Source organism: Cetorhinus maximus, chromosome 20 (genome assembly GCF_964194155.1).
Source record: "Cetorhinus maximus chromosome 20, sCetMax3.hap1.1, whole genome shotgun sequence".
NCBI lineage: Eukaryota > Metazoa > Chordata > Chondrichthyes > Lamniformes > Cetorhinidae > Cetorhinus > Cetorhinus maximus.
The window spans coordinates 44,413,933-44,430,197 of record NC_135898.1 but is presented as its reverse complement, the minus strand read 5'-3'; the positions used below and the strand labels follow the sequence as shown (position 1 = coordinate 44,430,197).

At 44.7% G+C, this 16,265-nt stretch overlaps 1 pseudogene across 1 annotated transcript in view; it reads right to left on the bottom strand.

The window, feature by feature from the left end:
* LOC144695061 (interferon-induced protein with tetratricopeptide repeats 5-like) overlaps positions 1-16,265 on the bottom strand; it is a 97,548-nt pseudogene that overhangs the window by 80,932 nt on the left and 351 nt on the right. The window contains exon 2 of the transcript XR_013579854.1: positions 8,599-10,203. The product of XR_013579854.1 is annotated as an interferon-induced protein with tetratricopeptide repeats 5-like (transcript). The remainder of the gene's footprint in view (positions 1-8,598; positions 10,204-16,265) is intronic.

The window sequence follows — 16,265 nt, the reverse complement described above, 5'->3', positions numbered from 1 at the left end:
TCAGTGATTTTGTCAGCCCACAGTAACCTGTTCTGCACATTGCACTGTATGAACACAGTAACCGTAAATTCATATTTGGAGGAAAGATTCAATACTTGTAACCCAGATAAACTGCAAAAGATCTTTTCCATTTTGTCAAATGATTAGAAGACTTTCTCCTGTCTGTGTGCATAATATTATTCAATATAATTATTTCATAGAAGTGATGCAACTGGATTCTATTTAGTCAGTAATCTGACAGGGTAGATGATCAATTGACCCTTGAGCAATAAAGTGGAATGATTGAACAACATAGGCCTTTACTGTCAGTGAGAAGCAGTGGAGTCCTCAGGTGTCTCTCTACGACACAACTTTTAAGAGTCGAGAGGACAAAGACTGAATGGCTCACAATTGTGTCTGTGTTTTCTTGATTGGTTAGTCTTAAGACTGTGCTGAATGCTTCTTCTCACCACAATATTTTCTCAATATCTACGATGCAACCAACCCTATCATGGCATCTCATTCCTCAAATAATTCTAAAAAGCACCAAGATAGAGTGGGACGATAGGTAAGTAGACTAAAGGACAAGATTAAAGTCAATGGAAAAGACTCTTAAGAATCTTGTGCTGTGTAAAAAGGGTTACTGATTCACTATGAGCCTTTTATGTACCCCTGTCCTGGCAATTTCATCCCACAAAGCCTGCTCACAGTAAAGTTCCATTAGCAATAAAATAAACAGAACTCCAACCATGATACCACCCTGTGTTTGCAAAAGAATTATGGCTGACAAAGGCCATCCAGTCCAGCTCGTCTCATCCATCCAGAATGCCATGGGAACATACGTATTAGGAGGAGGAGTACTCTATCCAGCCTCTCGAGCCTGCTCTGCCATCTGATAACATAGCTTACGTTACACTAATGACTACAATTCAAAAGTATTTGGTTGTAAAGTGATTTGAGATATCGTGAAATTTGCTGTATAATCGTAGGTTTTATCTTTTTTTCATTACACGTACATGCAGTAGACAGGGTGACTATAGCAGTGGCAAAATTGGAGGCCCTATGCTAATTCCTTTAGGATAATTAATCACTGAGCAATCAACTGATGTTCGAAAAGTGGCTACAAAGAAATCATTGCTTCTACAATTCAACTCTGTGGCTTACACGATCGTATCATTCTGAATTTTCTGGCAACAACCCACAATATACCATAAATAGCATCTGTCCCTTTTATGCTAAAGGCACTATTCCCAGATTTGTCAATCAGATGTCCACAGGGAAAAATGTAGGGTGATTTGCTAATCTGAGTTTTTCAGGGAAGAATGAGACATAGTACATAAATTCAGCGCAGTCTTAACTCAAGAGCTGGATTGTTTCCCTTTCCCCCAGAAGCTGTCATACAAATTGTGTTGTACAATGTGAATTTGCAATCTAAAATAGAAAAATGTAAGTTTTGGGAAGAAACTCCAACAGCAAAATCGACCACCCCACACCCCCAACCTTTGCCCATGACACAGCTGCCACCCCACTTCCCAAACCCAAATCCCCCCCACATCAACTTCCAAACTCACAATACCCCTCCAATGCCCCCAGCCACCTCCACCCCCAAACATCTCCAACCTACCGCCACCTCCTCCACCAAAACCACCAACCCCCCACCCCCAACACTGCAAACATCCACCATGGCCCAGCGCCCTAATCCTTCCATCCTCATAACCCGCAATGTCACCAACACCCCCAAACACCCATCACCCAGAACCACCCCCACCCTTCAAACACCCACAACAAACCCCACACTTCAACCCACCCAACCTCCCCACATCCACTATACCTTCAACACCACTCGAACCTCCCCCAACCTCCTATGACCATCCCTCCCTGCCGCTGCCCACCAAGCATCGAATTGGCTCAAAGCAAAGAATTCACTTACCATTTTTCAAGCAAGAAAACCCCCACTTGCTGCTGTTGCTGACCTTCAAGTTCTGTTTCCTGGCAGGCTTTTCAAAGGGAAAAGGGAGTCATGATCTCTGCCCGAAGGTCGAAGCAGCAGTAGCAGCTAGACAGTGAAATTGACCTGAAAAACTGGATTTTTAAACAATCGACACTCCCGGGAAGAATGTTCTGATGTTTTTTTATGTCAGTCTTTCAGGCCTGCAGCTCTGCCTCTGGCTGCCCAGGCAGGGGGACAACAACAAATTGCATTTAGAGCAATGAGCTGGGGCCCCCCAGACCCTAGGACCTAGTGTTTGGCATCATCTGCAACCCCTTCTACTAGGCCCTGGGGACAAGTACAGCGCAGGACAAATGGCAACAGAACGTGAAGAAAGGCTAGAGTGATGAAAGCCATGGTGAAAATCTTACCTCTACCTGAGTATTTTGACCAGGTGGAAGGCTTGGATAAAGACGAGAAGAGGTAGAACTGGCACTGTAGGTTTACGAGGTATGGAACAGCTTTAGGATTAACAGTGAAGACTAATAGAGAACAGGTCAGTACTCTTCTATAGGTCACACGCAGTAGTGCAGACGATGTGGTGGTCAAAAAGGGCATAAATGAAGAAACAGTGACATATAAAGAGGCTATAAAATCCTTTGACACATTTCTTCAGTCTTAGAAGGAACAATGTTGTAGAAAGGATGAAACTCAATAAAGATTGAGAGTGCAAGAGCAGATTTTTCATTAATGATTTACATTGATTGGCTGAGAATTGTGAATATGGAGATGTGAAAGATTATTTAATTTGGGGTCCCATTGTTGTAGGAGTCTTAGAGGGGCCTTGATCAGATTTTCTGCAGTTGAAGGAGGATTTGACACTATCGAAGCCTGTGCAGTTAACAAGGCAGTCAGAAGTTCAAAAGCAAAATCATCTATTTATTCGAGGTGACAAGGAGATCTCATGGAGACAATCGATGGACACAATGCAGTTTATTGGACACAGAAGTAACAGGGTAACTATTCAAAAATACCGAGAGTGAAGACTAGCCTCCGTCACTCAGTGTTCTCGCTGTGGTGGGAAAAGGTTGCACTGACATGAAAAATGTCCTGCCAGAAATGCAGAGTGTCATTCCTGTAAGGGGAGAGGACATTTTAAATCTGCATACTGCAGCAGCAAGCTCCTAATGCAGGAAATCATGTAGAAACCAATTAAACATGTAGTATTCAGGGAATTGCAGATGAAAAATACAATGAAATGCCATTCTTGGGAGAAATTACAGGATCTAATGGGAACTATTGGAGTGCAGACATTATGGTCAATGGACATAAACCAAACCTCAAATTAGATACTGAACAGGAGATTCAGTACTTTCAGACACAGAACAGTGGAGAAGAAGGTATAGAAAGAATACCTGCAGCCATATGACCCCAAGATCCAGGAGGCATTCACTTAAAGGTCAAAGGACAGCTGACTGCGAAACTTCAGTACAAAGGAAGAGAAATCTCTAAAGCTTTGTACATTCTCCAAAGCAAATGTTATTCGCTGTTAAGCCGAAAAGGTTGCACAGATCTACAACTCATCTATGAAGTTGATGAACTCAGAAACCCAGAAAAACAGACACAATTGTGAACAGAGATCCTACAATTATTTTGAGGTCTGGGGAAGCTGAAAACTGCCCATCACATCACATTGAGACCAGATGCAAAGCCAGCGTGTTTATTCACCCCAAAGGATGTTCCACACCCATTTTTAATAAAAGTGAAACAAGAAATTGAGTCAATGCTGCATCATGGAGTCATCTCATCTTAACCAAACCCGCAAGTTTGTGTGCAGCTCTCTCAGTGCTCCTGATATCGCTGTGCTCCTTCTCTCCCTGTGCTTCTGCTCTACTCATGCCCCGGCCCTCTCTGTGCTCCTGCTCTATCCGTGTGCATGCTCTCTCAATGCTCCTGCACTCTCTGTGCTCCTGCTCTCCTGGTATTCCTGCTCTCTTCATGCCCCATGATAATTCTCCGTGCCACTGCTCTCTCTCCCTGCTCCTGCTCTCTGTCTGTGCTCCTACTGTCCTTGTGCTACTTCTCTTTCTGTGTGATCCTGATCTTCCACACCCACTTTTAATAAAAGCGACACAAGAAATTGAGTCAATGCTGCATCAAGGAGTCATCTCATCTTAACCAAATCCAAAAGTTGGTGTACAGCTCTCTCAGTGCCCCTGCTCTCGATGTGCTCCTTCTCTCTCTGTGCTTTTGCTCTATTCATGGCGCCTCTCTCTCTGTGCTTCTGCTCTACTCTTGCCCCTGCACTCTCTGTGCACCTGCTCTCTCCGTGTGACTGCTCTCTCCATGCTCCTGCTCTCCTGGTGTTTCTGCTCTCTCCATGGCCCTGCTAACGCTCCGTGCCCCTGCTCTCTCTCTCCCTGCTCCTGCTCTCTCTCTCTCTCTCTGTGCTCCCGCTCTTTCCATGCTCTTGGTCTTTACATGCTCCTGCCCTCTGTCCTTGCTCCTGCTATTTCAGTGCTCGTCTCTCAGTTCTCCTGCTCTCTCCATGCCCCTGCACTCTCCGTTCTCCTGGTCTCTGCGTGCTGATGCTTGCTCTGTGCTCCTGCTCTCTTCCTGCTCCTGCTCCCTCTGTGTGCTCCTGCCTAATCTCTGTGATCCTGATCTCTCTGTGCTCTTGCTATCTCCGTTCTCCTGCTCTCTCCATGTTCCTGATCTCTGTCCATGCTCCTGCTGTCCCTCCCTGCTCCTGCTCTCCCCATGCTCCTGTTGACTCCCCATGCTGCTGCTCTCCCTCCATGCTCCTGCTCTCCCTCTCTGATCCTGCTGTCTCTGTGCTCCTGTTTTCTCTATGTTCCTGCTTTCTCTCTCTGTGCTTGAGCTCCCTCCGTGCTCCTGCACTCTCTTTGCTGCTGCTCTCTCCCTATGCTTCTGCTCTCTTTGTGCTCCTGGCCTCTCCGTGGTCCTGTTCTCTTCATGCTCCTACTCTCTCTCTGTGTGCTCCAGCTCATTCCGTGTTCCCGCTGTCTCCATGCACGTGTTCTCTCCTTTCTTCTGCTCTCTCCATGCTCCTGCTGTCTCTCTGTGGAACTGCTCCCTCCATGCCCCTGCTCTCTCCATACTTCTGCTCTCTCTGTACCCCTGCTCTCTCCATGCTCCTGCTCTCTTCCAGCTCCTACACTCACTGTGCACCTGCTCTCCCGTTTTGTTACACCCTCCAAGCTCCTGCTTTCTGTGTGCTCTGCTCCACACCCCCATGCTTCTGCCATATTGTGTTCCTGCTCTCTCCATGTTACTGCCCTTTCTCTTTGCTCCTGATCTTCATGTGCTCCTTCTCTCTCCATTCTCCTGAAGTCTCACTGTATTCTTGCTCTCTCCATGTTACAGCTCTCACTCCGTGCTCCTGCTCTCTCCACGTTACAGGTCTCCCTCTGTACTCCTGCTCTGCTTGTGCTTCTGCTCTCTCTCTGCTCCTGCTCTTTCTGTGCTCAGCTCTCTCCATGCTCCTGCTCTGTCTGTGCTCCTGCTCTTTCTGTGCTCCTGCTCTTTCTGTGCTCCTGCTCTCTCCGTGCTCCTTCTCTGTCTGTGCTACTGCTATCTCTGTGCTCTCAATCTCTCTGTGCACCTGCTCTCTTTGTACTCTTGCTCTCTCTCTGCTCCTGCTCTTTCTGTGTTCCTGATATCGTTGTGCTCTTGCTCTCTCTCTGCTCCTGCTCTTTCTGTGCTCCTGCTCTCTCCGTGCTCCTGCTCTCCTGTTTTGTTACACCCTCCAAGCTCCTGCATTCTCTGTGCTCTGCTCCACACCCCATTCTTCGGCCCTATTGTGTTCCTGCTCTCTCCATGTTACTGCCCTTTCTCTTTGCTCCTGATCTTCATGTGCTCCTTCTCTCTCCATTCTCCTGCAGTCTCACTATATACTTGCTCTCTCCATGTTACTGCTCTCTCTCCGTGCTCCTGCTCTCTCCACGTTACAGGTCTCCCTCTGTACTCCTGCTCTGCTTGTGCTTCCGCTCTCTCTCTGCTCCTGCTCTCTCTGTGCTCCTGCTATCTCTGTGCTCTCACTTCCTCTGTGCTCCTGCTCTCTCTGTGTCCCTGATCTATCTGTTCTCTTGCTCTCTCTCTGCTCCTGCTCTTTCTGTGCTCCTGCTCTCTCCGTGCTCCTGCTCTCTCTGTGCTCCTGCTATCTCTGTGCTCTCAATTACTCTGTGCTCCTGCTCTCTCTGTGTCCCTGATCTATCTGTCCTCCTGCTCTCTCTCTGCTCCTGCTGCTTCTGTGCTCCTGCTCTCCCCGTTCTCCAGCTTCCTGTGCTCCTGCTCTCTTCCTGCTCCTCTTCTTCCCATGCTCCTGCTCTCTCCATGCACCTGCTCTCTATCTCTCTGCCTCTGCTCTCTTCATACTCCTGCACCCACCATGCTCATGCACCCCCTGTTCCCCTGCTCTCTCCAATCTTCTGCTCTCTCTGTGCTCCTGCGATCTCCATGCTCCAGCATCTCTCTGCTGCAGCTCTCTTCATGATCCTGCTCTCCCTATTTTCCTGCTCTCTCCATGCTCCTGCTCTCTCCCCGTGCTATTGCTCTCTCTATGCTCCTGCTCTCTCTCTGCGCTTGCTCTCCCCCTGCTCCTGCTCTCTCTTTTCTCCTGCTCTTTCCATACTTCCAGCAGATAAACAGGAACACCACCACCTGAAGGTCCCCTCCAAGCCACTTACCATCCTGACTTGGAAATGTATCATTATTCATTGACAATTGTTGGGCCAAATATTAGAACTCTCTCGCTAACAGCACTGTGAGTCTACTTGCACACCATGGACTGCAGCAGTTCAAGAAGGTGGTTCATCACGACCTCCTCAAGCGCATTTAGGGATGGGCATTAAAAATGCTGGCCTGCCTGGTGACGCCCATGTCCTGTGAAAGAATAAAATAAAATTGCACTGTAATGATAGCAGAATTCCACCCTAATATTCTGGCCCTTCCGAGTTGCCAGCTGACCGCAATAGATCCTGGCAATTCAGACCTTTGTATCTGCAGCTTAATGTTTTAGTATTTTGAATCTATTTTAATTATTTTTATATCCTTTATCCTAACATGCTCTATTACTTTTCCCTTCACTGAGGTGGTGACGTTCTCCTTAAAACATTCTTTCCTGGGTGTTGTCCAAGCTGCTCTTTATTGGCCAGTGGGGGACTCAGATGGTTTGATGAAGAGTTGGTGAAGCTGACAAGTTCGGGGACAGGGAGACTCCCAGTGAAAGAGGCTGAGATCTGAATGAAAGCTCGGGATGGGAGTGCGATCATCGCTCAGCAAATCCTCAGTGCAACAGAATCAAGCTGTTGATTTATTTGAAGGTTTTGCAGGGTGTACAGGGTGGTGAGACCACATCTTGAACATTGTGAGCAGTTTTGGTCTCCTTATTTAAGGAAGGTTATAAATGCATTGGAGGCAGTTCAGAGGAGGTTTACGAGATTAATACCTGGAATGAGCAGGTTGTCTTATGAGGAAAGGTTAGACAGACTGGGCATGTTCCCACTGGAGTTTAGAAAAGTGAGGTGTGAATTGATTGAAGTATATAAGATCCTGAATGGTATTGACAAGGTGGACTTGGAGAGGATGTTTCCTCTTGTCGGTAAATCCAGAATCCAGATCCTGAAGATGTTGACTTATTCGTGGTACAGTCCCATAGGGACCAGACATCCTTCAATATGTTTAAAGCAGCTTCCGACACTGTACATAAAAGAAGTAAAACCTCCAGAGAAAGACTGACCTCTTCCAAGTGTGGCTTTTCCAGTAGGTCTAAATAGGACATAAGGCCTCTCCCAATGTTAGCTTCTTCCAGCACCCGAATCCTCTGGTCCTTCACAACTATTCCTCTCTCAATCTTCCCCTAATAGGACTATGACGATGTCAAGTAGGCCAGATACCATGGTTCACCCCACAAACAACAGCTGTTAAATTTATTGCCAGTGTTAAAGGTTGGTCTGAACATTCCGTACAGAGCTGATGCCGTTGACCAGACTGTGAAGATCATTGTCAGCAGTAGCACAGATCAATGACAGAAATAAAATTGCAACTGCATTTTCGTTTTGTTGGTTATTTAATATTCAGTCTTTGATATTACAGCAAATTAACATTTCTGGCTGAAAGATCTCTCACTGCAATTAGAAGCCTTTACTTTTTGACCATTTTAATCCAATTCTCTCTACTTTAACTGTAAGCCACACAGTGGAATTTAAGCGCTCACATTGTAGAGGCTGAAACTCAGGGAGCGGCAGTCAGTTTGTTACTGAGAAAAAGAGAGAAAATTATCTTTCATGCGTTATTTCGGCCAACGAGTATGGAGGGAAAATTGCATTCATATAAATGGGGCAGTAATGTGCGTGGGAGCTGCACTCATGAATCTTCGTGCATTGACAAAATGATTGATTATAATGAAAGCATTAACAGTTTATATTAAATAAGCCAGATAAGCAACTGCCAAACTTGTTCATAGATCGGGTAGATTTTTTTCATTGTTTTCACTGATTTTAAAACAGATTTCTCACAGGTGAATAACTTGACTCTATTGAAATGCTTATTTCTCATGATACACCCATTTTTGCAATAGTAATAAAATGTATTAGGTTATCACTCTTCGATGTATCACTAATTATTTGTTATGAAAAAGAACAAAACACAATTCCATTCTATTACACCGACTCAATACATTGGTTACTGGAATACTTCGTGTTTGCAATTATGCAACACAGCTTAGCAATAACTTGAACTGTAATCTAATCAGCAGAATTTCAAGCATCATTATGCAAAGTTCCTAATTGGGACTTTAGCTTCAGCTGGGAACATCACTGTTGAGCTAGATAGAAAGACGTAATTCACAAAGAGCACTTAGATATTCTTCATTGTCACAATCAATCTCTAAGGCTTTTTCAAAACATTCAATAGCTTCACACTTCTCCCCATCCAGCTGGTGCATGAATCCAAGAAGACCAAAGGCCTTGCTGTTTTCTGGATTCCTGGCAATTTGTTTCGTTGCAATCTTTCTCAAATTTGTGCAACATATATGCCATCCCCTTGAGCCACTTTTGATTTTAAGTCCTTCCCGAAAATGGGTGATGGCATTTGATTCCGATCTCTTCTGATGCAGTTCAAATAATCCAAAGTGTGTATGTATTGCCTGTTTATTATCAGGATGAATACCCTCTAATTCCAGTAGTTTGCTGTAAATTTCCTCTGCTTTGTGATATTCTCCATTTATTGAGCAGATGGCTATAAAATCTAGCTGTGCAATAACAAATGTTAATGGGCGAAGCTCAAATGCCTTTTCAAAATGGTACTTGCATTGATTAATCAATTCAGCTTTCTGTTGAAAAGCAGGATTGCAAGAGTTTCTGCTGCGTGGATTTTTGATCAGTGACATCAGCTTGATTTTGTAACATAAACCAACTTGGTGGTACAGGAAGGCAGAGTTGGGGGTAATTTCCAATGCTTTCTTCAACAGCTCCAAAGATTTTTCCACAGCTCCTTCTCTTCTCAAAAATTTTGCTGCATAACGAATCACATATGGGAGATCGGGGGACTTCTGCAATGCTTGTTCAACTGAAGTGAAGGCTTCCTCTATTTGCTTGAACTCTTGTAGTTTTAGAGCCAACAGCACCATGGCAACAGAGTCATTGGGATCAAGCTCCAGCACACGTCTCAACTGCTTCATTGATTGACTGGGATCAGTATTCTTTGGAGCACCAGAAAACCCCTCCAGATGAAACAGGACAATTGCATAGCCAGCATTCCATTCAATGTCATCAGGGTCTTCCTCCAGAGCCTTTTCAAAACATTCCTTTGCCTCGTCATAATACTATCTGGTTGATATCAACAGTGCCCAACCCTTCTCTCCATATACTTCAGGGATTATTACTGTATAACGAGAGGCATTGTGAAATATTTTACAAATCCTCTTCAGCTTGTCGAGGTAGGACTGAGCCTCTGTCAGTTGTCCCATGTGATAATATACCCAGGCATAGTTTCCATAGGTGATGATGCTTCTTTTTTCAAATTCATCTTCATGATTCTCGCTCAGAACTCTTTCAGCTTCCTGTAAGTTTTGAATGGCTTCTTCATAGTTTCCTTGCAGACAGTTTACAAAAGCAAGTTGATTGTATGACCTGGCTTGATACTTCACAGCAGTCTGTATTAAATCTTCTAATCTTTGCTTCATATCATCCAAGTCAATGTTTTCTTTCTGTGGAGCCCACGTGAAGTGACATTGAAGCTGACTGAGTTTTGCTTTCAAGGAATCCTTTTTGCTGCAAGAAAACACAAAACAAAACTTGTTTTATGCATATATCACTCTGACATTGTTAGAGTTGCAAAATCAGTGTTGCAATGGTGGCAAAGCCTGAATAGCTGAGTAGGTGTGCGTGTCAGAGCAGGTGGATATGGAATAATTCCATTGCAAAAAAGATAAAAACAAAAAGCTAAAAGCTACTGCGGTTGCTGGAAATCCAAAACAAAAACAGAATTACCTGGAAAAACTCAGCAAGTCTGGCAGCATCGGCGGAGAAGAAATCAGTTAACGTTTCGAGCCTTCATGGCCCTTCGGCAGAACTGCAGCATAGTTTCAACAAGGGAGAAATATAAATTGGTTTAAGGTGGGTGGGGGTGGGGAAGAGACACATTGAGGGTGTGGTGTGAGCAGATAATAATCAAAAGATGTCACAGACAAAAGGGTCAAAGAGGTGTTGAAGGTGGTGGTCTTTGTCTGAGAAAAGTGCTAATTAAGAATGGAAAACAGGATATTCAAAGTACAGCTCTAGTGGGGGTGGGGTGGAAAGACTAAAGGTTTTAGTTTTAGATTTAAAAATAATGGAAATAGGTGGGGAAAGAAGAATCTATATAAATTATTGAAAAAAAAGCGGGTGGGGGGGGAAAAGAAACGGGGTGGGGATTGGGGGAGGGGGAGTTTAAGATCTAAAGTTGTTGAATTCAATATTCAGCCCAGAAGGCTGTAAAGTGCCTAGTCGGAAGATGAGGTGCTGTTCCTCCAGTTTGCATTGGGCTTCACTGGAACAATGCAGCAAGCCAAGGACAGACATGTTGGCAAGAGAACAGGGTGGAGTGTTAAAATGGCAAGCGACAGGGAGGTTTGGGTCTTTCTTGCGGACAGACCGCAGGTGTTCCGCAAAACGGTCGCCCAGTTTGCGTTTGGTCTCTCCAATGTAGAGGAGACCGCATTGGGAGCAACGAATGCAGTAGACTAAGTTAGGGGAAATGCAAGTGAAATGCTGCTTCACTTGAAAGGAGTGTTTGGGCCCTTGGACGGTGAGGAGAGAGGAAGTGAAGGGGCAGGTGTTGCATCTTCTGCGTGGGCATAATTCCATTGCAGTCTGACGTGTCCCACATTCCTCAGATAGAGGGAAAAACCACTGGAATGCAGTAATGCTCCAAGAGGCAAGCAAAAACTAACAACTGGTTCATGAGTGCTCGCTGAAATCTGAGATCACCCCTTAATAGGAACATAGACAAGAACATGTCCCACTATTCAATGAAATTACGGCTGATCCTTATCTCAACTCCACTACCCCTTGGTTCCATAACTCTTCAAATCCCCGCCTAACAAATGTCTATCAATCTCACTTTTGAAATTTTCATTGGGAGAGAATGTTCTAGATTTCCATTAATTTTTGTGTAAAGAACATATGTATTACCTCGAGCTTTAAGCATCTGTAGCATAACTTGTATAATTTGTATACTAGCCCCACTGAGATAAAGGCCAATAATGCATTAACATCTCTGACTATTTATTCTATTTGTCCACCAGATTTAGCAACTGTGTACATATCACCATTGAGACAATATTCTGATGGTTCTTAGCTTCAAAACGCATAATCTCATATTTCCTCACACTGAACTCCATCTGCCACTCGCTTAATCCAACATAGAACCATAGAAAAGTTTCAGCACAGGAGGTCATTTGGCCCATCTTGTGCATGCCAGCCCGAGGACACCCAGGAGCCCTTTCTAATCTCACCTTCCTACACCCGGCCCATAGCCCTGCTGCTGACAGCACTTTAGCTGCAGATCCAGGTACTTTTTAAAACAGTTTAAAGTTTCTGCCTCTATCACCAATTTGGGCAGAGAATTCCTGACACCCACTACCCTCTGCGAAAAAAAGTTCTTCCTCATGTTCCCCCGACACCTTCTGCCACTTATCTTGAATCTATGTCCCTTGGTTCTACAATTCTCCATCAAGGGAAACAATTTTATCCTGTCCACTCTATCTATTCCCCTCATAATTTTGTACAACTCAATCCCCTCAACTCTCAGCCTCCTTTGTTTTAAGGAAAATAACCCCAACCTATCCAATCTCTCCTCATTGCTACTCTTTTCTAACCCTGGCAACATTCTTGTAAACCTCCTCTGCATTCTCTCCAGAGCTATGGCGTCTTTAATGTAATGTGGGGACCAGAACTGCACACAATACTCCAGTTGTAGCCTCACCAATGTTTTATACAATTCCAACATTATATCCTTACTTTTATATTATATACCAATGCCAGTGAAGGAGAGCATTCCATATGCCTTCTTTACAACCTTGTCTACTTGAGCTGCTGCCTTCAGGGACCTGTGTACTTGTATGCCAAGATCTCTCACTTCATCTACCTCTCTTAGTATATTCCCATTTATTTTGTAATCCCTGTAACTGTTTGACCTCCCTAAATGTATGACCTCACACTCCTCTATGTTAAAATCCATCTGCCAATTTACCGCCCACTCCACCGACCCATTTATATCGTCTTGGAGATAATGACTATCCTCTACACTAGCCACTACTCGGCCAATCTTTGTGTCATCTGCAAAATTCCCAATTGTGCCCCCCACCTTCCCGTCCAAATCGTTAATATATAACACAAACAGCAAGGGTCCCAACACCGAGCCCTGTAGAACACCACTTGAGACAACTTTGCATTCGCAAGGGCATCCATCGACCATTACACTTTGTTTCCTGTTACAAAGCCAACCTTTTATCCAGTTTGCTATGTTACCCTGAATCCCATGGGCTTTTACTTTCCTGACCAATTTGCCATGTGGGACCTTGTCAAATGCCTTGCTAAAATCCACGTACACAACATCCACTGCACTACCATCATCAACCCTTCTTGTCACTTCCTCAAAGGATTCAATCAAATTTGTGAGGCAAGATCTTCCTTTAACAAATCCATGCTGACCATCCCTGACTTGTCCATGCCTTTCCACATGACAGTTAATCCTATCTCTCAGGATTGATTCTACTAATTTGCTCACCACCGACGTAAGACAAACTGGCCTATAATTGTTGGCATTTCCTTTGATCCCTTTTTAAACAATGGAACTACGTTTGCATTTCTCCAGTCCTCCAGTACCTCCCCTGTATCTAGTGAAGATTGGAAAATCATCCTCTGAGCATCTGCTAGCTGCTCCCTGGCTTCCTTCAGCAGCCTCGGAAACAATCCATCTAGCCCTGGTGACTTATCAACTTTCAAGGGTTTCAGCCCTTCGATTACTTCCTCTGTCTTTATGCCTATCCCGTCCAATATCTCGCCGTGTTCCTCCTTGACTACTATATCTACATCCTCCCTTTCCTTTGTAAACACGGAGACAAAATATTCATTCAAAACCCTTCCCACAGCCTCTGCACCTACACACAAGTTTCCATCTTCATCTCTGATAGGTTCCTTTTTTTCCTGAACTAACCTTTTAGCATTAATGTATTGGTAAAACATCTTTGGGTTATCTTTAACTTTACTTGCTAATCTTTTTTCATGCCTTCTCTTTGAATTCCTTATTTCCTTTTTTACTTCGTCCCTGCTTCCTATATTCATCTAGACTGTCTGCAGTGCTTAGTTCCTTCTGCCTATCATACGCTTTCTTTTTCTGTTTGATCTTCCCCTGAATTCCTCTAGACAACAAGGGAGTTCTAGATTTGGCAGCACCACTCTTATTTTTGTAGGGGAAATGTCTACTTTGTACAATTAGGATCTCGCTTTTTAGTGCTTCCCACTGGTTTTCAACTGTATTATCTTCCAGCAATGCTGTCCAGTGCACCTCAGCCAAGTCCCTTCACATTTCAGCAAAATTTGCCTTCCCCTAGTTCAAGGCTGTTACTCCTGCCTTATGTCTGTCCTTTTCCATGGTAATGCTCAAACTAATTGAATTGTTATCACCGTCCCCGAAATGGTCGCCAACTGTCACTTCACCCACTTGCCCCTCTTCATTCCCCAAGACTCGGTCTAGAATTGCATATCCTCTCGTTGGGTTTGTCACTAATTGGTTGAAAAATTTTCCTGGACTCACTGCATGAATTTTTCTCCCTCATTCCCCCTTATATTGTTCGAATCCCAATTGATATAGGACAGTTCTAATCTCCTAATATTATTGCCCTCTTGTGCTTACAAGCAGAAATTTGCCGACATATTTGTTCTTCTATCTCCCTTTCACTATTTGGGGGTCTTTAATATACTCCCAGTAGTGTGACTGCTCCTTATTTATTTCTAAGCTCAATCCATAAAGCCCCGTTTGTTGAGCCATTTAGTATATCATCCCTTCTCACAACTGGAATTGATTCATTAACCATTAGTGCTACCATCCCTCCTTTTTATCTCCTACTAACAATATCGCTTTCCGTTTTCTCATCCTATCTGCACTATTTACTGTGCCACCCATCAAAGTGCCGTTAACAAGCTTGGACACATAGCCTTCTACTCCTTGATCCAAGGCATGGATATATAATTATAATGACAAGCTAAGCCTTAGCACTGATCTCTGAGGGTACCGCTAATCATTTCCTGCCAATTAGAGTACACACCCATTACCCCAACTCTCTGTCTCCCACCTGCTAACCAATTAATTATCCTAGAAAGCTCCAAGACTTGCCTCAAGGTATTTCCAGATCCTGGGATCCTACATGTATTGAATCCTTACCATATGAATTACCCCAATCCCCATTTCTCCCAGCGTTCTGAGCTCCTAGAAAATAACACTTCCTCTTCTCACATGAAATTTGATTGAGTTAGTTATCATAAATCAGTTCCCCTTCACGCCCACAACCCCCAAAAATTATGCATCTTATTGTAAGACAGCATTCACTTGAAGATCCCTGAATGTGACTTTTGTAAAAACGTACACCCAATTTGGACAGTAATGACGTGTGCAACCAATAGCCCCACACTGCCACCCCCTGGAACTTAGCTGGGACTGCTGCATGTATTCTCACTGGGAGGGTGGGCTGTTCCCTGTTGGAGACACAATGGGTAGAAAGAGTTGGATTTTCAATTGCCCATGGGGGAGAGGCAGTGTGCAGGTGTGCATTGAGAATCACTTTTGAGGGGTGTGACTGGAGTCTGGTGCCTCTGGAATTCAATGTGATTTTCCAAGGGAGCTGGGGGAGTGGGGGGGTGGTGGGAGAGCAGGAAAAGCCTCCAATTAACTGGTTGTCCAGCTCATTTTTGAGCTTATTTAGAGGCTACTGACCAGCAGAATTTTTAACTGGGAGGAACATGCAGTGTCTGGGACACATCAGGGAGTCATGGGGGTTAATGGTCAACATATTTAAGAAAGAGGGAATATTGCTCAGCTGCTCAGACAGTGACACAGAGTTGGCATTGCTGGTGCTGACAGGGTTGCAATTGTGAACAGTGAGTGCTGACACTCTTGCGAGGGATGTGGGGAAGCTGGCATCACCTGGGGAGCCAAGATTGGCAAAGGGAGCCCTAAGGAACCAGTGCAGGCATAGAGGGCATTGGGCTTTGTCACCAGTGATGGATTCCTTCAGGTCCAGGGGATCATCAGTTGGATCCACAGAGGCATCTGGGCACAGACCACCTAGCCACATATAGAAAAGGCTTCCACTCGAGACTGAGTGTCCTGTTGGTCTGTGATCACAGGAAGCCAGTCTGTGCTGGTTCCCAGGCAGCTACATTGATGACTTTATCCTTGGAGGAATGTCAGGTGCTGCATCTCTTCAGGACCCTGTGAGTGGTTACTGGGAGATAAGGGTTATTCTCAACAAAGCGCAGCAGCGAAGACAAGAGGGGCTGGAGTAACAAGCGCTGCTCGGAGGATTCCAAAGGCATCCAGGGGCGCCTCATTAGACCTGGCTGCAGCCTTTGTCCTCCTTCATTCCATAATTCGGTGTGTACCTCTTCCAACGCAATGTAGCGAAGTGCAAACCTGCTCCCCCATTGCCCGCATGTGAACTGGTTTTTTAAATAGTCTCGGTGAAACCGCGCCACATGGGTCCGCTTCACTCCCATCTAACAGGCACTGAAAATATGAAACTCGGAAGTAAAATGATGAGGAATCCCTGTAGACATCAGTCATTCTCACATCC